General features: G+C 42.0%; 3 long non-coding RNA genes across 6 annotated transcripts; all 3 read left to right on the forward strand.

Annotated features, from left to right (window-relative positions):
- Positions 1-889: 889 nt before the first annotated feature.
- On the forward strand, positions 890-2,981 carry LOC148887363 (uncharacterized). The gene is made up of 5 exons (XR_016117619.1): positions 890-1,026; positions 1,342-1,522; positions 1,808-1,953; positions 2,100-2,200; positions 2,348-2,981. It is a non-coding gene; the product is annotated as an uncharacterized LOC148887363 (long non-coding RNA).
- Positions 2,982-5,502: 2,521 nt separating this feature from the next.
- Positions 5,503-7,409, forward strand: LOC148887364 (uncharacterized). Its single transcript, XR_016117305.1, has 4 exons — positions 5,503-5,949; positions 6,235-6,380; positions 6,527-6,627; positions 6,776-7,409. It is a non-coding gene; the product is annotated as an uncharacterized LOC148887364 (long non-coding RNA).
- A 1,051-nt stretch (positions 7,410-8,460) lies between these two features.
- On the forward strand, positions 8,461-16,124 carry LOC148887365 (uncharacterized). Of its 4 annotated transcripts, none has more exons than XR_016117308.1 (5): positions 8,461-8,844; positions 14,495-14,686; positions 14,936-15,081; positions 15,225-15,325; positions 15,468-16,124. It is a non-coding gene; the product is annotated as an uncharacterized LOC148887365 (long non-coding RNA). The 4 variants fall into 4 exon arrangements; XR_016117307.1 differs by lacking the exon at positions 8,461-8,844 and adding an exon at positions 13,898-13,942; XR_016117309.1 differs by lacking the exon at positions 8,461-8,844 and adding an exon at positions 13,940-13,972.
- The last annotated feature ends 8,027 nt before the right edge of the window (positions 16,125-24,151 follow it).

A 24,151-nucleotide genomic window follows, 5' to 3' on the forward strand; every position in this document is an offset into this window, starting at 1 on the left:
CAATCAAATAACAACAAGACGAAGAAGAAGCAGCAGCACAAGAGCGGAAGTATTTCCGCTGTCAACAGACCAAGTCCTCGTTGAGTAGTTTTAACTTTTTAAACTGACTTTTTGTCATTTGTCCGTGAACGTGGATGATTTAGGAGCACGATTACGATACGTTGCGCCAGTTATTTAGCACGCCTATCGGTCGCCCTCAGCTCTCAATCAGAGTGTTTGACTCGAATGTTGTTGTGGATGTTTTCCACATTTCCCAAACTATTCACACAAATGCATCCGTGACTTTTTTCACTAACGAAAAATACTGTACGAGCTCTTCATCCGATAGAATAGCAAGCGTCTTAGTTTTTGATTCAAAGGATTAGTTGAAAGAAAGTGTGCAACGTCATGAAAAATGATTCAAATGAAAAATAAACAACTTTTTCCTCATGGACAAAAGATTTTAACTTGGCACTTTTGTTTCCCCTCCCTCCCTCTTTAAGGTCGTTTTTTTGGGCTAAAAACGCCTTACTATACATGGCCTTTTTTTCAGGCCAAAAATACCTTACTATACATGGTCGGTTTTTTGGGGGGGCTAAAAACGGCTTACTGTACATGGTCTTTTTTTTTGTTTGTTTTTTTTGTTTTCAGGCCAAAAATGCCTTACTATACATGGTGTTTTTTTTGGCCAAAAATGCCTTACTACTAGACTTGGTCTTTTTTCAGGCCAAAGATACCTTACTATACACGGTCGGTTTATTTCAGGCCAAAAACGCCTTACCATACATGGTCGTTTTTTAGGCTAAAAACGCCCCACTGTACGTGTTTTTAAGGCTGAAAATGCCTTACTATACGTTTTTTGGGCTAAAAACGCCATTCCATTCGATTTCGTGCCAAATGTCTTTGCGGGTGTTGGCCAGGAGAGGGCGATAAGCCCAGTGTGGTCCAAACCACCACCAACAGAAAAGAACAAGAAGAAGCCGCAGAAGAGCGGACCGTCCCACATCCGCTTCAACGAGCTACTATTTCCGCTGTCAACAAGCCAAGGTGACTCGTTTTAACTTTAATTTTAAAATGTTTCATTTATCCGTGAATGTGGTAATGTGGGGAATTTAGGAGCACGATTATGATACTTTGCGCCAGATTTTTGGTGGGTTTGATTCGCCTGAACTCAAAGCCAGGGAGTGCATCACTCCACCATTAGTGACAGTGAAGGGCAGCACATTGATCATGTATTTTTTTGGCATATGGTACAGTGTTTTGGGGCGAAAAAAAACAAACAACCGTGCATCGTCCGGTTCTTTGACAAAAATGTTTTTGTCCATACGTCATTGTTTTTTCCTATTACGTCTTTCCGCCCAGGCCGGAAGCGGATGTTTTCCCAATGCTGAGATGTGCAAGTATGGATTGTTAGCTTCTCCTCCGACAGACCGAGTCAACAAAACCCGAGCAAGAATGGCAGACGGCGACGAGCTCACTCAGATCGAGTTTCTATCTTTGGTGTCCAAAGTGTGCGCGGGGACAACCAGCGACAAAGATTGAGGTTTGGCCACCACGCCGAATAATCGAGCTATCCTGCTAAAGCTAACGTCGGTCCGAGCTTGCTCGCTAAAGCTAACGTCGCATCCGCTAATGTTGACTTGTGTCATTTCGTTGTTTTGCATTTTCAAGTTCAAAGTTAGCTGTTTTTGTGCATTGGGGCTCTGCTACCTTGGACGTGATAAGTAATTCATCCGAATGAGTCATTAGCCTCCCGTAAAAGGAACCGACATTTGACGGCTTGAAAGATCTGCTTGTGAAGTTGTTGTTGTTGTTGTTGTTTTGGCAGGACTCTCTCATCTCAAGTCGCTCGGGCTTATTCAGACCACGAGCTGGTGTGAGAGAAGAGGATGCACAAAACCGGGTGAGATGGCGACATTGATTCGCTGAAGGGGTAAAGAAGACCCATGCCCAAGTCGTCCGTCCACAATGAAGGTAGTCATCTTTTTTAAGTGAAAACGTCATCTTTTTTTGCAAACGATTTTTTTTTAAAGACAAAAGGAAATCATGAAAAGTCATATAATATATCATGAAACTCTGACCTCAACTGATTTATTTCATATTATTTTCAAATCAAACAGGCCTGGATGAAACTGATGGATCCACCGTGGGAGGGACACCCACCCAGCAAAAGAAGAAAGTTCGCACGAGGTGACTCATCAAAGTTCGTTTCGGAGGTGTGGTAAGTAAGTTCTTTTTTATCCTCAAAAAGACCATGTATAGTAAGGTGTTTTTTTTTTTTTTTTAACCGAGAAAAAAAAGCATCTATTCGACCGTGTGTATGTAGTGAGGTGTTTTTATTGTCCTTTCTCACAATGCCATTCTTTAGGTTGTACCTGCCTGCTCTTGAACCCTGCACTTCTGCACTGCAAGTTTCTGCCCTATCCACTGGACCATGGGGGTACGACTGATTTCGCTCAAAATTCATGTATTTATCATGCGATGCCGCGTTGACACTTAGTATAGTATTACTGGCAGGTTCTCGGCGCTTCGCGCCTCGAACCTGCACAAGCGAGCTCGCTTCGCTCGCTCGCATGACACACCAGAACCTGGCTCGCTCGCTTCGCTCGCTCGCTTGTCAGTGACCCTGGGAGGACCGTGAACTCGCTCCAGCGACCTCGCTTCGCTCGGTCGCTTTCGCTTCGACTGCTGGTTTCGAACCCGTGCCGCGCAGTCGACACCCTTGTACTTTTTCCCAGCGGCCCACGGGGCCCCAATTGAAAATGTGCTTTGTTCGCTTATATCTTATTCTGGAGGTCATTGATTGAACAAAAGTACAAATTGGACATGTTGCCCAGTGCTTGAATTGAACCCAGCACCTTCGCATTGGGAGTCCATCACCTTAACCAATAAGCCATGGGCACCACTAGTTGGTCTCACTTATGTTCTATTGTTATATTCTTGTGTGAAGTACAAAAAGACTTAGAATAAAAACTTGTCTGTTCTCAGACCGCCAACTGAAACTCTGGTGTCTTTGCTTGTGTCTTATTCTGAAGGTCATTGATTGAACAAAAGTATGAGTTCAATCCCAGAGCTGGGATTGAACCCAGCACCTTCGCATTGGGAGTCCATCACCATTAACCATTAAGCTAATTGTGCTGACAACTTCCGTCTGAAATGGCATACTTCAGTGATCCACAGGGTGTCGCCTATTTTAATGGGTATTGGATATGCGGACAAATATAACATCCAAATCCAAAGTTTGTAAATCCGAGTTAGTCGAGTGCTCTAAGACTATACTTACGGCTCGGAAGACTTGTGTTCGAGTCCCCTTTTCTGCTCACCTGAAATTATGCAGACAATTGCAGGCGAGAGCGGGGATCGAACTGGAGTCGTCCGGACCGCAGCCAAAGTTTTTGACCACTCAAACATTGCACATGTTTTTTTGCAAATTTTGATTGGTAGTCATGAGTACTAACATGTTTTTTTCAAATAAATACAATCTCAAAAGAGGAGGTTTTAAAATGCGACTTGGTCAAATGGTTTAAGACTAAACTTAATGTCCAGGCGACTCCTGTTCGAGTCCCAGCTCATCTGCTGAATTTATGCACAGATATGCAGGTGTCAGTGGGAATCGAACTGCAGATGGCCAGGCCGCAACCAACCTTTTGACCACTCAACCATTGCAGACATGTTTTTTTGCAAATTTTGATCGGTAGTCACGAGTACTAATATGTTTTTTTGCCAATAAATACAATCTGAAAACAGGAGGTTTTTAAATCCGATTCGGTCAAACGGTTTAAGACTGAACTTGCTGTCCAAGCGACTCCTGTTTGAGTCCCAGCTGATCTGCTGAATTGATGCACCGATATGCAGGTGGCAATGTCCAAGCGACTCCTGTTTGAGTCCCAGCTGATCTGCTGAACTGATGCACCGATATGCAGGTGGCAGTGGGAATCGAACTGCAGATGGCCTGGCCTCAACCAAAGTTTTAGACCACTCAACCACGACAGCTGAGATTTTTTCTGGAGTTTTATCGGTAGACACGAGGACTAACATGGCACACTTGATGTATTTTCTTGATTTGTCCGCCAGGCGGCGCTTATTCCCCATCAAACTAGATGTAGTTTTGTTATTTGTCCGCCAGACGGCGCCAATTCCCCAAATGATCTAGATTTTGAAATACTGTACACAATGTGAGAGTGAGGATTTTTTCATGGTCAAGTCATGGCAATCATTCCTTCTTCTTTGGTATTTAATCCATCTCCTCTCATTACAGCCAACAATTAGCGCCGTCTGGCGGACAAATTAAGGAAATACACCGATTTCACCCTGTCGCCCCCCAACCTCCGGAGAGCTGTAAATTCCATTCAGTTTGCTTGCCGAGAGGCGTTTTTGTTGCCAAGAGGCTTCCGGGCCAGCAGAGGGCGATATGCGTGGTTGGATCCAATCAAATAACAACAAGACGAAGAAGAAGCAGCAGCACAAGAGCGGAAGTATTTCCGCTGTCAACAGACCAAGTCCTCGTTGAGTAGTTTTAACTTTTTAAACTGACTTTTTGTCATTTGTCCGTGAACGTGGATGATTTAGGAGCACGATTACGATACGTTGCGCCAGTTATTTAGCACGCCTATCGGTCGCCCTCAGCTCTCAATCAGAGTGTTTGACTCGAATGTTGTTGTGGATGTTTTCCACATTTCCCAAACTATTCACACAAATGCATCCGTGACTTTTTTCACTAACGAAAAATACTGTACGAGCTCTTCATCCGATAGAATAGCAAGCGTCTTAGTTTTTGATTCAAAGGATTAGTTGAAAGAAAGTGTGCAACGTCATGAAAAATGATTCAAATGAAAAATAAACAACTTTTTCCTCATGGACAAAAGATTTTAACTTGGCACTTTTGTTTCCCCTCCCTCCCTCTTTAAGGTCGTTTTTTTTGGGCTAAAAACGCCTTACTATACATGGTCTTTTTTTCAGGCCAAAAATACCTTACTATACATGGTCGGTTTTTTGGGGGGGCTAAAAACGGCTTACTGTACATGGTCTTTTTTTTGTTTTTTTTTTTTTGTTTTTGTTTTTTTGTTTTCAGGCCAAAAATGCCTTACTATACATGGTGTTTTTTTTGGCCAAAAATGCCTTACTACTATACATGGTCTTTTTTCAGGCCAAAGATACCTTACTATACACGGTCGGTTTATTTCAGGCCAAAAACGCCTTACCATACATGGTCGTTTTTTAGGCTAAAAACGCCCCACCGTACGTGTTTTTAAGGCTGAAAATGCCTTGCTATACGTTTTTTGGGCTAAAAAACGCCATTCCATTCGATTTCGTGCCAAATGTCTTTGCGGGTGTTGGCCAGGAGAGGGCGATAAGCCCAGTGTGGTCCAAACCACCACCAACAGAAAAGAACAAGAAGAAGCCGCAGAAGAGCGGACCGTCCCACATCCGCTTCAACGAGCTACTATTTCCGCTGTCAACAAGCCAAGTCCTCGGTGACTCGTTTTAACTTTAATTTTAAAATGTTTCATTTATCCGTGAATGTGGTAATGTGGGGAATTTAGGAGCACGATTATGATACTTTGCGCCAGATTTTTGGTGGGTTTGATTCGCCTGAACTCAAAGCCAGGGAGTGCATCACTCCACCATTAGTGACAGTGAAGGGCAGCACATTGATCATGTATTTTTTTGGCATATGGTACAGTGTTTTGGGGCGAAAAAAAACAAACAACCGTGCATCGTCCGGTTCTTTGACAAAAATGTTTTTGTCCATACGTCATTGTTTTTTCCTATTACGTCTTTCCGCCCAGGCCGGAAGCGGATGTTTTCCCAATGCTGAGATGTGCAAGTATGGATTGTTAGCTTCTCCTCCGACAGACCGAGTCAACAAAACCCGAGCAAGAATGGCAGACGGCGACGAGCTCACTCAGATCGAGTTTCTATCTTTGGTGTCCAAAGTGTGCGCGGGGACAACCAGCGACAAAGATTGAGGTTTGGCCACCACGCCGAATAATCGAGCTATCCTGCTAAAGCTAACGTCGGTCCGAGCTTGCTCGCTAAAGCTAACGTCGCATCCGCTAATGTTGACTTGTGTCATTTCGTTGTTTTGCATTTTCAAGTTCAAAGTTAGCTGTTTTTGTGCATTGGGGCTCTGCTACCTTGGACGTGATAAGTAATTCATCCGAATGAGTCATTAGCCTCCCGTAAAAGGAACCGACATTTGACGGCTTGAAAGATCTGCTTGTGAAGTTGTTGTTGTTGTTGTTGTTTTGGCAGGACTCTCTCATCTCAAGTCGCTCGGGCTTATTCAGACCACGAGCTGGTGTGAGAGAAGAGGATGCACAAAACCGGGTGAGATGGCGACATTGATTCGCTGAAGGGGTAAAGAAGACCCATGCCCAAGTCGTCCGTCCACAATGAAGGTAGTCATCTTTTTTAAGTGAAAACGTCATCTTTTTTTGCAAACGATTTTTTTTTAAAGACAAAAGGAAATCATGAAAAGTCATATAATATATCATGAAACTCTGACCTCAACTGATTTATTTCATATTATTTTCAAATCAAACAGGCCTGGATGAAACTGATGGATCCACCGTGGGAGGGACACCCACCCAGCAAAAGAAGAAAGTTCGCACGAGGTGACTCATCAAAGTTCGTTTCGGAGGTGTGGTAAGTAAGTTCTTTTTTATCCTCAAAAAGACCATGTATAGTAAGGTGTTTTTTTTTTTTTTTTTAACCGAGAAAAAAAAGCATCTATTCGACCGTGTGTATGTAGTGAGGTGTTTTTATTGTCCTTTCTCACAATGCCATTCTTTAGGTTGTACCTGCCTGCTCTTGAACCCTGCACTTCTGCACTGCAAGTTTCTGCCCTATCCACTGGACCATGGGGGTACGACTGATTTCGCTCAAAATTCATGTATTTATCATGCGATGCCGCGTTGACACTTAGTATAGTATTACTGGCAGGTTCTCGGCGCTTCGCGCCTCGAACCTGCACAAGCGAGCTCGCTTCGCTCGCTCGCATGACACACCAGAACCTGGCTCGCTCGCTTCGCTCGCTCGCTTGTCAGTGACCCTGGGAGGACCGTGAACTCGCTCCAGCGACCTCGCTTCGCTCGGTCGCTTTCGCTTCGACTGCTGGTTTCGAACCCGTGCCGCGCAGTCGACACCCTTGTACTTTTTCCCAGCGGCCCACGGGGCCCCAATTGAAAATGTGCTTTGTTCGCTTATATCTTATTCTGGAGGTCATTGATTGAACAAAAGTACAAATTGGACATGTTGCCCAGTGCTTGAATTGAACCCAGCACCTTCGCATTGGGAGTCCATCACCTTAACCAATAAGCCATGGGCACCACTAGTTGGTCTCACTTATGTTCTATTGTTATATTCTTGTGTGAAGTACAAAAAGACTTAGAATAAAAACTTGTCTGTTCTCAGACCGCCAACTGAAACTCTGGTGTCTTTGCTTGTGTCTTATTCTGAAGGTCATTGATTGAACAAAAGTATGAGTTCAATCCCAGAGCTGGGATTGAACCCAGCACCTTCGCATTGGGAGTCCATCACCATTAACCATTAAGCTAATTGTGCTGACAACTTCCGTCTGAAATGGCATACTTCAGTGATCCACAGGGTGTCGCCTATTTTAATGGGTATTGGATATGCGGACAAATATAACATCCAAATCCAAAGTTTGTAAATCCGAGTTAGTCGAGTGCTCTAAGACTATACTTACGGCTCGGAAGACTTGTGTTCGAGTCCCCTTTTCTGCTCACCTGAAATTATGCAGACAATTGCAGGCGAGAGCGGGGATCGAACTGGAGTCGTCCGGACCGCAGCCAAAGTTTTTGACCACTCAAACATTGCACATGTTTTTTTGCAAATTTTGATTGGTAGTCATGAGTACTAACATGTTTTTTTCAAATAAATACAATCTCAAAAGAGGAGGTTTTAAAATGCGACTTGGTCAAATGGTTTAAGACTAAACTTAATGTCCAGGCGACTCCTGTTCGAGTCCCAGCTCATCTGCTGAATTTATGCACAGATATGCAGGTGTCAGTGGGAATCGAACTGCAGATGGCCAGGCCGCAACCAACCTCTTGACCACTCAACCATTGCAGACATGTTTTTTTGCAAATTTTGATCGGTAGTCACGAGTACTAATATGTTTTTTTGCCAATAAATACAATCTGAAAACAGGAGGTTTTTAAATCTGACTCGGTCAAACGGTTTAAGACTAAACTTGCTGTCCAAGCGACTCCTGTTTGAGTCCCAGCTGATCTGCTGAACTGATGCACCGATATGCAGGTGGCAGTGGGAATCGAACTGCAGATGGCCTGGCCTCAACCAAAGTTTTAGACCACTCAACCACGACAGCTGAGATTTTTTCTGGAGTTTTATCGGTAGACACGAGGACTAACATGGCACACTTGATGTATTTTCTTGATTTGTCCGCCAGGCGGCGCTTATTCCCCATCAAACTAGATGTAGTTTTGTTATTTGTCCGCCAGACGGCGCCAATTCCCCAAATGATCTAGATTTTGAAATACTGTACACAATGTGAGAGTGAGGATTTTTTCATGGTCAAGTCATGGCAATCATTCCTTCTTCTTTGGTATTTAATCCATCTCCTCTCATTACAGCCAACAATTAGCGCCGTCTGGCGGACAAATTAAGGAAATACACCGATTTCACCCTGTCGCCCCCCAACCTCCGGAGAGCTGTAAATTCCATTCAGTTTGCTTGCCGAGAGGCGTTTTTGTTGCCAAGAGGCTTCCGGGCCAGCAGAGGGCGATATGCGTGGTTGGATCCAATCAAATAACAACAAGACGAAGAAGAAGCAGCAGCACAAGAGCGGAAGTATTTCCGCTGTCAACAGACCAAGTCCTCGTTGAGTAGTTTTAACTTTTTAAACTGACTTTTTGTCATTTGTCCGTGAACGTGGATGATTTAGGAGCACGATTACGATACGTTGCGCCAGTTATTTAGCACGCCTATCGGTCGCCCTCAGCTCTCAATCAGAGTGTTTGACTCGAATGTTGTTGTGGATGTTTTCCACATTTCCCAAACTATTCACACAAATGCATCCGTGACTTTTTTCACTAACGAAAAATACTGTACGAGCTCTTCATCCGATAGAATAGCAAGCGTCTTAGTTTTTGATTCAAAGGATTAGTTGAAAGAAAGTGTGCAACGTCATGAAAAATGATTCAAATGAAAAATAAACAACTTTTTCCTCATGGACAAAAGATTTTAACTTGGCACTTTTGTTTCCCCTCCCTCCCTCTTTAAGGTCGTTTTTTTTGGGCTAAAAACGCCTTACTATACATGGTCTTTTTTTCAGGCCAAAAATACCTTACTATACATGGTCGGTTTTTTGGGGGGGCTAAAAACGGCTTACTGTACATGGTCTTTTTTTTGTTTTTTTTTTTTGTTTTTGTTTTTTTGTTTTCAGGCCAAAAATGCCTTACTATACATGGTGTTTTTTTTGGCCAAAAATGCCTTACTACTATACATGGTCTTTTTTCAGGCCAAAGATACCTTACTATACACGGTCGGTTTATTTCAGGCCAAAAACGCCTTACCATACATGGTCGTTTTTTTAGGCTAAAAACGCCCCACCGTACGTGTTTTTAAGGCTGAAAATGCCTTACTATACGTTTTTTGGGCTAAAAAACGCCATTCCATTCGATTTCGTGCCAAATGTCTTTGCGGGTGTTGGCCAGGAGAGGGCGATAAGCCCAGTGTGGTCCAAACCACCACCAATAGAAAAGAACAAGAAGAAGCCGCAGAAGAGCGGACCGTCCCACATCCGCTTCAACGAGCTACTATTTCCGCTGTCAACAAGCCAAGTCCTCGGTGACTCGTTTTAACTTTAATTTTAAAATGTTTCATTTATCCGTGAATGTGGTAATGTGGGGAATTTAGGAGCACGATTATGATACTTTGCGCCAGATTTTTGGTGGGTTTGATTCGCCTGAACTCAAAGCCAGGGAGTGCATCACTCCACCATTAGTGACAGTGAAGGGCAGCACATTGATCATGTATTTTTTTGGCATATGGTACAGTGTTTTGGGGCGAAAAAAAACAAACAACCGTGCATCGTCCGGTTCTTTGACAAAAATGTTTTTGTCCATACGTCATTGTTTTTTCCTATTACGTCTTTCCGCCCAGGCCGGAAGCGGATGTTTTCCCATTTTGTGAGGTTTTATCGGTAGTCACGAGGACAAACATGGCACACTTGATGTATTTCCTTGATTTGTCCGCCAGACGGCGCGTATTCCCCATCAAACTAGATGTAGTTTTGTTATTTGTCCGCCAGACGGCGCAAATTCCCCAAATAATCTAGATGTAGTTTTGTCTGACAAATATAAATCGTGGCAGTGAAGCAGGTCACGTGAAATAAAACCGTGTAAAACCAGGTATAATGTCATGTATTAAACATATGTAAACTGCCACAAGGGGGCACAAGCCAGTGTCTTATTGTGCCGGTCCCAAGCCCGGGTAAATACAGAGGGTTGTGTCAGGAAGGGCATCCGACGTAAAAAAAATTGCCAAAACAAATATGCGAATCAAACCTCTGAATCTCATACCGGATCGGTCGAGGCCCGGGTTAACAACGGCCGCCATTGGTACTGTTGACCTTCAGGGTGCCAGTGGAAAATGGACTACTGTTGGTCGAAGAAGGAGAGGAGGGAGGTGTGCCCGGAGGAAAAGAGAGAAATGGAACGCCAAGAGTATCGAACTAAGGGTAGGAACTTTGAATGTAGGAACAATGACAGGTAAAGGTAGAGAGCTGGTTGACATGATGCAGAGAAGGAAGGTAGACATACTGTGTGTCCAGGAGACCAGGTGGAAAGGGAGCAAGGCTAGAAGCTTAGAGTCAGGGTTTAAGTTGTTCTATCATGGTGAAGACAGAAAGAGAAATGGAGTTGGGGTTATCTTAAGAGATGAGTTTGTTAGGAGTGTCTTAGAAGTAAAAAGAGTATCAGATAGAATGATGAGTCTGAAGCTAGAAATTGAAGGTCTGATGTTCAATGTTGTCTGTGGGTATGCCCCACAAGTAGGATGTGAGCTGGCAGAGAAGGAGAAATTTTGGTTGGACTTTGATGAAGTCATACAGAACATCCTGAGGAATGAGAGGGTTGTAATTGGTGGAGACTTCAATTGACATGTTGGCGCAGGAAACAAAGATGATGAGGAGGTGATGGGCAGGTTTGGACTCCAGATGAGGAACGCTGAAGGACAGATGGTGGTTGACTTTGCTAAGAGAATGGAAAAGGCTATTGTGAATACTTTCTTTCAGAAGAGACAGGAACATAGGGTGACCTATAAGAGTGGAGGCAGAAGTACACAGGTAGACTACATTTTGTGTCAATGGCGCCATCTAAAGGAAATCAGTGACTGCAAAGTAGTGGTTGGTGAGAGTGTAGGCAGACAGCATAGGTTGGTGGTGTGTAGGATGACACTGGCACTGAGGAAGATGAAGAAACCAAAGGCTGAAGTGAGGACAAAATGGTGGATGTTGAAAAAGGAAGAGTGTTGCATGACATTTAGGAAGGAGGTAAGACAAGCACTGGGTGGCCAAGAGGTCCTTCCAGATGACTGGCAAACTACAAGAGAACATAATCAGAGACACAGGTCGGAAAGTACTTGGTGTATCGAGTGGAAGAAAGGTAGATAAGGAGACTTGGTGGTGGAATGGGGAGGTGCAGGAGTGTATACAGAGAAAGAGAAGAAGTGGGACACTAAGAGGACAGACGAGAGTAGACAGCAGTACAAGGAGATGCAGCGCACGGTTAAAGTAAAGGTGGCAAAGGCCAAACAAGACGCCTATGATGACTTGTATGCTCGGCTGGATAGCAAGGAAGGTGAGACTGATCTTTACAGGCTGGCGAGACAGAGAGACAAAGATGGTAAGGACCTGCAGCAGGTTCGGGTGATTAAGGATAGAGATGGCAATGTATTAACAGGTGCCAGTAGTGTGATGGCAAGATGGAAAGAGTACTTTGAAAAATTGATGAATGAGGAAAATGAGAAGGAACAAAGAGTAGAAGACGTGACTGTTGTGGACCAAGACGTAGCAAACATTAGCAAGGATGAAGTGAGGAGGGCGCTGAAGAAGATGAAGGGGGGAAAGGCACTCGGGCCTGATGATTTACCAATCGAGGTATGGAAGTGTCTTGGAGAGGTGGCGGTGGTGTTCCTGACTGGGTTATTCAACAAGATCTTAGATGGTGAACAGATGCCTGAAGAATGGAGACGAAGTGTACTCATGCCCATTTTTAAGAACAAGGGAGATGTGCAGAGTTGTACTAACTATGGAGGAATAAAGTTGATGAGCCATACAATGAAACTCTGGGAAAGAGTAGTTGAAGCGAGACTAAGAGCAGAAGTGAACATTTGTGAGCAGCAGTATGGCTTCATGCCAAAAAAAGAGTATGGCAGATGCAGTGTTTGCTTTAAGAATGCTGATAGAGAAGTACAGAGAAGGTCAGAAGGAATTGCATTGTGTCTTTGTAGATCTGGAGAAAGCGTAGGACAGGGTGCCCAGAGAAGAGCTGTGGCATTGCATGAGGAAGTCTGGAGTGACGGAAAAGTATGTCAGAGCGGTGCAAGACATGTGTCATGACTGTAAGACAGTTCTGAGGTGTGCTGTCGGTGTGACGGAGGAATTCAAGGTGGAAGTGGGACTCTACCAGGGGTCAGCTCTGAGCCCCTTCTTGTTTGCTATGGTGATGGACAGGCTGACAGACGATGTTAGACAAGAATCTCCTTGGACCATGATGTTTGCAGATGACTTTGTGATCTGTAGCGAGAACAGGGAACAGGTGGCGGAGAAACTAGAGATATGCCCTGGACAGGAGAGGAATGAAGATCAGTTGCAGCAAGACGGAATACATGTGTGTGAATGAGAGGGATCCAAGTGCAAGAGTGATGCTACATGGAGAAGAGATAAAGAAGGTGGAGGATTTTAAGTACTTGGGGTCAACTGTCCAGCGCAATGGAGAGTGTGGAAAAGAGGTGAAGAAGCGTGTCCAGGCAGGCTGGAGCAGCTGGAGAAAAATGTCAGGTGTGATGTGTGATAGAAGGGTTTCAGCTAGGATGAAAGGAAAAGTGTATAAAACAGTGGTGATACCAGCCATGATGTTTAGACTGGAGACAGTGCCACTGAAGAGAAGACAGGAAGCAGAGCTGGAGGTAGCAGAGCTGAAGATGTTGAGGTTTTCTTTGGGAGTGACCGGGTTGGATAGGATCAGGAATGAGTACATTAGAGGGACAACTCATATTAGAGCCTTTGGAGAGACAGTCAGAGAGGCCAGACTGAGATGGTTTGGTCATGTCCAGAGGAGAGCGAGTGACTATATCGGGAGAAGGATGCTGAGCCTTGAACTGCCAGGCAGGAAAACGAGAGGAAGACCAAAGAGGAGGTTTATGGATGTGGTCAAAGAGGACATGAAGGTAGCTGGTGTGAGAGAAGAGGATGCACAAAACCGGGATAGATGGAGGGCATTGATTCGCTGTGGCGACCCCTGAGGGGAAAAGCCGAAAGGAAAAGAAGAAGAAACATATGTAAATTAAAAAAATGTTTCTGTGCAGAAAAGGTGAAGCTGAACTGAAAATTTGAATTTGGAAAGACTGTACACAATGTGAGAGTGAGGATTTTTTAATGGTCAAGTCATGGCAATCATTCCTTGTTCTTTGGTATTTAATCCATCTTTTTCTGCTCTCCTCTCATTACGGCCAACAATTAGCACCGGCTGGCGGACAAATTAAGGAAATACGCCGATATGCCTTTTCACCCTGTCGCCCCGAACGGAGAGCTGTAAATTCCATTCAGTTTGCTTGCCAAGAGGCGTTGTGTTGCCAAGAGGCTCCCTGGCCAGCAGAGGGCGATATGTGTGGTTGCATCCAATCAAATAACAACAAGACGAAGAAGACGCAGTAGCACAAGAGCGCAACGTCCCACATCCGCTTTAAAGAACAGGTATTTCCGCTGTCAACAAACCAAGTCCTCGTTGAGTAGTTTTAACTTTTTAAACTGACTTTTTGTCATTTGTCCGTGAACGTGGATGATTTAGGAGCACGATTACGATACGTTGCGCCAGTTATTTAGCACGCCTATCGGTCGCCGTCAGCTCTCAATCAGAGTGTTTGACTCGAATGTTGTTGTTGATGTTTTCCACGTTTCCCAAACTATTCACACAAATGCATCCGTGACTTTTTTTCACTAACGAAAAATACTGTACGAGCTCTTCATCCGATAGAATAGCAAGCGTCTTAGTTTTTGATTCAAAGGACGTTGCTGTACTTTAGATGTGTGAAAGAAAGTGTGCAACATCATGAAAAATGATTCAAATGAAAAATAAACAACTTTTTCATCGTGGACAAAAGATTTTAACTTACCACTTTTGTTTCCCCTCCCTCTTTAAGGTCGTTTTTTGGGCTAAAAACGCCTTACTATACATGGTCTTTTTTGTGGACAAAAATGTTTTTGTCCATACGTCATTGTTTTTTCCTATTACGTCTTTCCGCCCAGGCCGGAAGCGGATGTTTTCCCAATGCTGAGATGTGCTAGCATGGATGGTTAGCTTCTCCTCCGACAGACCGAGTCAACAAAACCCGAGCAAGAATGGCAGAGGGCGACGAGCTCACTCAGATCGAGTTTCTATCTTTGGTGTCCAAAGTGTGCGCGGGGACAACCGTCTTGGAACCAGCGACAAAAATTGAGGTTTGCCCACCACGCCGAATAATCGAGCTATCCTGCTAAAGCTAACGTCGCATACGCTAATGTTGACTAGTGTCATTTCGTTGTTTTGCATTTTCAAGTTCAAAGTTAGCTGTTTTTGTGCATTGGGGCTCTGCTACCTTGGACGTGATAAGTAATTCATCCGAATGAGTCATTAGCCTCCCGGAAAAGGAACCGACATTTGACGGCTTGCAAGATCTGCTTGTGAAGTTGTTGTTGTTGTTTTGGCAGGACTCTCTCATCTCAAGTCGCTCGGGCTTATTCAGACCACGAGCTGGTGTGAGAGAAGAGGATGCACAAAACCGGGTTAGATGGAGACATTGATTCGCTGAAGGGGTAAAGAAGACCCATGCCCAAGTCGTCCATCCACAATGAAGGTAGTCATCTTTTTTAAGTGAAAACGTCATCTTTTTTTGCAAACGATTTTTTTTAAAGACAAAAGGAAATCATGAAAAGTCATATAATATATCATGAAACTCTGACCTCAACTGATTTATTTCATATTATTTTAATCAAACAGGCCTGGATGAAACTGATGGATCCACCGTGGGAGGGACACCCACCCAGCAAAAGAAGAAAGTTGGCACGAGGTGACTCATCAAAGTTCGCTTCGGAGGTGTGGTAAGTTTTTTTTAATCCTCAAAAAGACCATGTATAGTAAGGTGTTTTTTTTTTTTTTTAACCGAGAAAAAAAAGCATCTATTCGACCGTGTGTATGTAGTGAGGTGTTTTTATTGTCCTTTCTCACAATGCCATTCTTTAGGTTGTACCAGTTGCACCTGCCTGCTCTTGAACCCTGCACTTCTGCACTGCAAGTTTCTGCCCTATCCACTGGACCATGGGGGTACGGCTGATTTCGCTCAAAATTCATGTATTTATCATGCGATGCCGCGTTGACACTTAGTATAGTATTGCTGGCAGGTTCTCGGCGCTTCGCGCCTCGAACCTGCACAAGCGAGCTCGCTTCGCTCGCTCGCATGACACACCAGAACCTGGCTCGCTCGCTTCGCTCGCTCGCTTGTCAGTGACCCTGGGAGGACCGTGAACTCGCTCCAGCGACCTCGCTTCGCTCGGTCGCTTTCGCTTGGTCGCTTTCGCTTCGACTGCTGGTTTCGAACCCGTGCCGCGCAGTCGACACCCTTGTACTTTTTCCCAGCGGCCCACGGGGCCCCAATTGAAAATGTGCTTTGTTCGCTTATATCTTATTCTGGAGGTCATTGATTGAACAAAAGTACAAATTGGACATGTTGCCCAGTGCTTGAATTGAACCCAGCACCTTCGCATTGGGAGTCCATCACCTTAACCAATAAGCCATGGGCACCACTAGTTGGTCTCACTTATGTTCTATTGTTATATTCTTGTGTGAAGTACAAAAAGACTTAGAATAAAAACTTGTCTGTTCTCAGACCGCCAACTGAAACTCTGGTGTCTTTGCTTGTGTCTTATTCTGAAGGTCATTGATTGAACAAAAGTATGAATTCAATTCCAGAGCTGGGATTGAACCCAGCACCTTCGCATTGGGAGTCCATCACCATTAACCGTTAAGCTAATTGTGCTGACAACTTCCGTCTGAAATGGCATACTTCAGTGATCCACATGGTGTCGCCGATTTTAATGGTTATTAGATATGCGGACAAATATAACATCCAAATCCAAAGCTTGTAAATCCGAGTTAGTCGAGTGGTCAAAGACTATACTTACGGGTCGGAAGACTTGTGTTCGAGACCCCTTTTCTGCTCACCTGAATTTATGCACACACGTGCAGGTGAGAGTGGGGATCGAACTCGAGTCGTCTGGACCGCAGCCGAAGTTTTTGACCACTCAAACATTGCAGACATGTTTTTTTGCAAATTTTGATTGGTAGTCATGAGTACTAACATGTTTTTTTTGCGAATAAATACAAACCGAAAACAGGGGGTTTTTAAATCCGACATGGTCAAACGGTTTAAGACTAAATTTTCTGTCCTAGCGACTCCTGTTCGAGTCCCACCTGATCTGCTGAATTTATGCACAGATATGCAGGTGGCAGTGGGAATCGAACTGCACATGGCTAGGCCTCAGCCAAAGTTTTAGACCACTCAACCGTGACAGCTGAGTTTTTTTGTGGAGTTTTATCAGTGGTCACAAGTACTAACATGGTATATTACAATAAATATAACCTCAAAAGGTCAATATTCATGTCCAGGTTGGTCTAGTGGTTTAAGATAAAACCTGCCATTCTGGAGACTCCTGTTCGAGTCCCAGCTGATCTGCTGAATTTATGCAGATATGCAGGTGGCAGTGGGAATCAAACTACAGATGGCCAGGCTGCAAACAAACTTTTAGACCACTCAACCATGACAGCCGAGTTTTTTTGTGGAGTTTTATCGGTAGTCACGAGTACTAACATGTTTTTTTGCGAATAAATACAATGCCAAAACAGGTGGTTTTGTAATCCAACTTGGTCAAACGGGTTAAGACTAAACTTGCTGTCCAGGTGACTTCTGTTCGAGTCCCAGCTGATCTGCTGAATTTATGCACAGACATGCAGGTGGCAGTGGGAATTGAACTACAGATGGCCAGGCCGCAACCAAACTTTTGGGGAGTTTTATCGGTAGTCACGAGTACTAACATGACATATCCCGATAAATATGACGTCTAAATGTCTAGAATCCGACTTGGTCTTGCGGTTCCAGTGCCTCCTGTTCGAGTCCCCTCTGATCAGCTGAATTTATGCATATTTGCATTTGACAGCGGGAATGCATCTAAACTTTTCGACCACTCAACCATCGCAGCTGAGTTTTTCAGCTAATTTGGATTTGCAGTCATAAGCACTGCTATGGATTATGCACATAAATATAACTTCTAAAAATTTTTCAGACCCGAGTTCGTCGTGTGGTCTGAGGCTAAACCCGCCGTTCAGGTGACTCCTGTTCAAGTGCCCTTTTCTCCTCATCTGCATTCCTCACATGGTGGTTAGAGCAAGGATCGAACCTGAGTCACCTTGACCACTGCCAAATTTTTAGACCACTCAACCAATGCAGTTGAGCTTTGCGACGAATCTTGATTGCTAGTCATGCTATTTATTGGCCATACATGTGAGTAAAACTTCCAAATGAGTGATTTTTCAAGGGGGCACCCTGAACATGTTTGCCAGCCAATCGCAAAGCATAAAAGTCAACGAATGCAATTCAAGATATCTTTAGTACCTCATGTCTTCTATTGTTTAAAATATTTGTCGAAACATCAAGTGCTACATGTCTCATGTGTGAAAATTCTGTGACCTCATTGAGTATAAATAAACTGAAATGCAGACAGAAACATGGATATTTTATTTTAGATATTTTTTTTTTGTCATGGGAAGATCAATCAATATAACAAAAACTGTGATGCGTTGCATGTAGAGCAGTTAGCACGGGGCTAATTTGCAATCGTCCCTGGATGAGCTTCTGGCCTAAAAATGCCTTATTATACATGGTCGGGTTTTTTTTTTTCGGCCAAAAATGCCTTACTTTTGTACATAGTCGTTTTTTTTTTCAATCTAAAAACGGCCACCTATACATGGACATTTTTTTTGTTGTTTTTTTTTTGGGCCAAAAATGCCTTACTATACATGGTCGTTTTTTTCGGCTCAAAACACCTTACTATACATGGTCATTTTTTTCGGCTAAAAACACCTTACTTATACATGATCGTTTTTTTTCGACTAAAATGCCTTACTATACATGGTGGAGTATTTTTGGCCAAAAACGGCTTATTATACATGGTCGTTTTTTTCGGCCAAAAATGCCTTACTATACATGGTGTTTTTTTTGCCAAAAATGCCTTACTATATATATATGGCCGTTTTTTTGGGCCAAAAATGCTATACATGGTGTTTTTTTTCGGCCAAAAATGCCTATATATGGACATTTTTGGCCTAAATGCCTTACGATACATGGTTGTTGTTTTTCGGCCAAAAATGCCTTACTATACATGGTTGTTTTTTTCGGCTAAAAACACCTTACTTATACATGGTCGTTTTTTTTCGGCTAAAAAAGCCTTACTATACATGGTCATTTTTTTGGTCAAAAAAGCCTTACTATACACGATCGTTTTTTGGGCTAAAAACGCCTAACTATACAAGGTCATTTTTTTGGTCAAAAACGACTTACATGGTCTTTTTTTGGTCAAAAACGCCTTACTATACATGGTCGTTTTTTGGGCTAAGAACGCCTTACTATACATGGTCGTTTTTTTCGGCTCAAAACACCTTACTATACATGGTCATTTTTTTGGTCAAAAACGCCTTACATGGTCTTTTTTTGGTCAAAAACGCCTTACTATACATGGTCGTTTTTTGGGCTCAAAACACCTTACTATACATGGTCATTTTTTTGGTCAAAAACGCCTTACATGGTCTTTTTTTGGTCAAAAAAGCCTTACTATACATGGTCGTTTTTTTGGTCAAAAACGCCTTACTATACATGGTCTTTTTTTGGTCAAAATGCCTTACTATATACATGGTCGTTTTTTTCGGCTAAAAACGCCTTACTATACATGGTCATTTTTTTGGTCAAAAACGCCTTACATGGTCTTTTTTTGGTCAAAAACGCCTTACTATACATGGTCGTTTTTTGGGCTAAAAACGCCTTACTATACATGGTCGTTTTTTGGTCAAAAACGCCTTACTATACATGGTTGTATTTTGGTCAAAAACGCCTTACTATACATGGTTGTATTTTGGTCAAAAACGCCTTACTATAGATGGTCGTTTTTTTCGGCTCAAAACACCTTACTGTACATGGTCGTTTTTTTCGGCTCAAAACACCTTACTTATACATGGTCGTTTTTTTCGGCTAAAAAAGCCTTACTATGCATGGTCATTTTTTGGGCTAAGAACGCCTTACTATACATGGTCGGTTTTTTTTCGGCTAAAAACGCCTTACTATACATGGTTGTATTTTGGTCAAAAACGCCTTACTATACATGGTCGTTTTTTGGGCTCAAAACACCTTACTATACATGGTCATTTTTTTGGTCAAAAACGCCTTACTATACATCGTCGTTTTTTTGGTCAAAAACACCTTACTATACATGGTCTTTTTTTGGGTCAAAAAACGCCTTACTATACATGGTCGTTTTTTGGGCTCAAAACACCTTACTATACATGGTCATTTTTTTGGTCAAAAACGCCTTACATGGTCTTTTTTTGGTCAAAAAAGCCTTACTATACATGGTCGTTTTTTTGGTCAAAAACGCCTTACTATACATGGTCTTTTTTGGTCAAAATGCCTTACTATATACATGGTCGTTTTTTTCGGCTAAAAACGCCTTACTATACATGGTCATTTTTTTGGTCAAAAACGCCTTACATGGTCTTTTTTTGGTCAAAAACGCCTTACTATACATGGTCGTTTTTTGGGCTAAAAACGCCTTACTATACATGGTCGTTTTTTGGTCAAAAACGCCTTACTATACATGGTTGTATTTTGGTCAAAAACGCCTTACTATACATGGTTGTATTTTGGTCAAAAACGCCTTACTATAGATGGTCGTTTTTTTCGGCTCAAAACACCTTACTTATACATGGTCGTTTTTTTCGTCTAAAAAAGCCTTACTATGCATGGTCGTTTTTTGGGCTAAGAACGCCTTACTATACATGGTCGGTTTTTTTTCGGCTAAAAACGCCTTACTATACATGGTTGTATTTTGGTCAAAAACGCCTTACTATACATGGTCGTTTTTTGGGCTCAAAACACCTTACTATACATCGTCGTTTTTTTGGTCAAAAACACCTTACTATACATGGTCTTTTTTTGGGTCAAAAAACGCCTTACTATACATGATCGTTTTTGGGGCTAAAAACGCCTAACTATAATGGTCATTTTTTTGGTCAAAAACGCTTTACATGGTCTTTTTTTGGTCAAAAACGCCTTACTATACATGGTCTTTTTTTGGTCAAAAGCGCCTTACTATATACATGGTCGTTTTCTTCGGCTAAAAACGCCTTACTATACATGGTCATTTTTTTGGTCAAAAACGCCTTACATGGTCTTTTTTTGGTCAAAAACGCCTTACTATACATGGTCGTTTTTTGGGCTAAGAACGCCTTACTATACATGGTCGGTTTTTTTTCGGCTAAAAACGCCTTACTATACATGGTTGTATTTTGGTCAAAAACGCCTTACTATACATGGTCGTTTTTTGGGCTCAAAACACCTTACTATACATGGTCATTTTTTTGGTCAAAAACGCCTTACTATACATCGTCGTTTTTTTGGTCAAAAACACCTTACTATACATGGTCTTTTTTTGGGTCAAAAAACGCCTTACTATACATGGTCGTTTTTTGGGCTCAAAACACCTTACTATACATGGTCATTTTTTTGGTCAAAAACGCCTTACATGGTCTTTTTTTGGTCAAAAAAGCCTTACTATACATGGTCGTTTTTTTGGTCAAAAACGCCTTACTATACATGGTCTTTTTTTGGTCAAAATGCCTTACTATATACATGGTCGTTTTTTTCGGCTAAAAACGCCTTACTATACATGGTCATTTTTTTGGTCAAAAACGCCTTACATGGTCTTTTTTTGGTCAAAAACGCCTTACTATACATGGTCGTTTTTTGGGCTAAAAACGCCTTACTATACATGGTCGTTTTTTGGTCAAAAACGCCTTACTATACATGGTTGTATTTTGGTCAAAAACGCCTTACTATACATGGTTGTATTTTGGTCAAAAACGCCTTACTATAGATGGTCGTTTTTTTCGGCTCAAAACACCTTACTTATACATGGTCGTTTTTTTCGGCTAAAAAAGCCTTACTATGCATGGTCGTTTTTTGGGCTAAGAACGCCTTACTATACATGGTCGGTTTTTTTTCGGCTAAAAACGCCTTACTATACATGGTTGTATTTTGGTCAAAAACGCCTTACTATACATGGTCGTTTTTTGGGCTCAAAACACCTTACTATACATCGTCGTTTTTTTGGTCAAAAACACCTTACTATACATGGTCTTTTTTTGGGTCAAAAAACGCCTTACTATACATGATCGTTTTTGGGGCTAAAAACGCGTAACTATAATGGTCATTTTTTTGGTCAAAAACGCTTTACATGGTCTTTTTTTGGTCAAAAACGCCTTACTATACATGGTCTTTTTTTGGTCAAAAGCGCCTTACTATATACATGGTCGTTTTTTTCGGCTAAAAACGCCTTACTATACATGGTTGTATTTTGGTCAAAAAACGCCTTACAGTCTTTTTGGTCAGAAACGCCTTACTATACATGGTTGTATTTTGGTCAAAAACGCCTTACTATAAATGGTCGTTTTTTTCCGGCTAAAAACGCCTTACTACATGGTTGTACTTTGGTCAAAAAGGCCTTACATGGTCTTTTTTTGGTCAAAAACGCCTTTCTATACATGGTCGTTTTTTGGGCTAAGAACGCCTTACTATACATGGTCGTTTTTTTGGTCAAAAAAGCCTTACTATACATGGTCGTTTTTTTGGTCAAAAAAGCCTTACTATACATGGTTGTTTTTTTGGTCAAAAACGCCTTACTATACATGGTCTTTTTTTTGGTCAAAAACGCCTTACTATACATGGTCTTTTTTTCGTCAAAAACGCCTTACTATACATGATCGTTTTTTGGGCTAAAAACGCCTAACTATACATGGTCATTTTTTTGGTCAAAAACGCCTTACATGGTCTTTTTTTGGTCAAAAACGCCTTACTATACATGGTCTTTTTTTGGTCAAAAACGCCTTACTATATACATGGTCGTTTTTTTCGGCTAAAAACGCCTTACTATCCATGGTCATTTTTTTGGTCAAAAACGCCTTACATTGTCTTTTTTGGTCAAAAACGCCTTACTATACATGGTCGTTTTTTGGGCTAAAAACACCTTACTATACATGGTCGTTTTTTTTTCGGCTAAAAACGCCTTACTATACATGGTTGTATTTTGGTCGAAAACGCCTTACACAGTCTTTTTTGGGTCAGAAACACCTTACTATACATCATCGTTTTTTGGGCTAAAAACGACTTACTATAAATGGTCGTTTTTTTTTGGTCAAAAACGCCTTACTATACATGGTTGTATTTTGGTCAAAAACGCCTTACTATATATGGTCGTTTTTTTCGGCTCAAAACACCTTACTATACATGGACGTTTTTTTCGGCTCAAAACACCTTACCATACATGGTCGTTTTTTTCGGCAAAAAACACCTTACTTATACCTGGTCGGTTTTTTTTCGACTAAAATGCCTTACTATACATGGTGGGGTATTTTTGGTCAAAAACGGCTTATTATACATGGTCGTTTTTTTCGGCCAAAAATGCCTTACTATACATGGTGTTTTTTTGGCCAAAAATGCCTTACTATATTATATGGCCGTTTTTTTGGGCCAAAAATGCCTTACTATACATGGTCTTTTTTTGGTCAAAAACGCCTTACTATACATGATGTTTTTTTGGGCTAAAAACGGCTTACTATACATGGTTGTATTTTGGTCAAAAACGCCTTACTATACATGGTCTTTTTTTGGTCAAAAACGCCTTACTATATACATGGTCGTTTTCTTCGGCTAAAAACGCCTTACTATACATGGTCATTTTTTTGGTCAAAAACGCCTTACATGGTCTTTTTTTGGTCAAAAACGCCTTACTATACATGGTCGTTTTTTGGGCTAAAAACGCCTTACTATACATGGTCGTTTTTTTTTCGGCTAAAAACGCCTTACATGGTCTTTTTTGGTCAAAAATGCCTTACTATTGATGGTCGTTTTTGGGCTAAAAACGCCTTACTATACATGGTCGTTATTTTGGTCAAAAACGCCTTACTATATACATGGTCGTTTTTTTTTCAGCTAAAAACGCCTTACTATACATGGTCATTTTTTGGTCAAAAACGCCATACTATACATGGTCGTTTTTTTCCGGCTAAAACGCCTTACTATACATGGTCATTTTTTTGGTCAAAAACACCTTACATGGTCTTTTTTTGGTCAAAAACGCCTTACTATACATGGTCGTTTTTTTGGGCTAAAAACGCCTTACTATACATGGTCGTTTTTTTTTCGGCTAAAAACGCCTTACTTACATGGTTGTATTTTGGTCAAAAACGCCTTACACGGTCTTTTTTTTTGGTCAAAAACGCCTTACTATATACATGGTCGTTTTTTTCGGCTAAAAACGCCTTACTATACATGGTCATTTTTTTGGTCAAAAACGCCTTACATGGTTGTTTTTTTGGGCTAAAAACGCCTTACTATACATGGTCGTTTTTTTTCGGCTAAAAACGCCTTACTATACATGGTTGTATTTTGGTCAAAAACGCCTTACTATACATCGTCGTTTTTTGTTCAAACGCCTTATTATGGTAAGTAACTATACATAGCCGAAACGAATCCTCGATAGCTGCAGCGCATTGCTAATACAGTCACTGGTCAACCGGCGACCCACTAAACTCAACACTTCCAACTA

This window comes from Hippocampus bargibanti, linkage group LG15 (genome assembly GCF_051943395.1).
Source record: "Hippocampus bargibanti isolate YZ-2025 linkage group LG15, ASM5194339v1, whole genome shotgun sequence".
NCBI lineage: Eukaryota > Metazoa > Chordata > Actinopteri > Syngnathiformes > Syngnathidae > Hippocampus > Hippocampus bargibanti.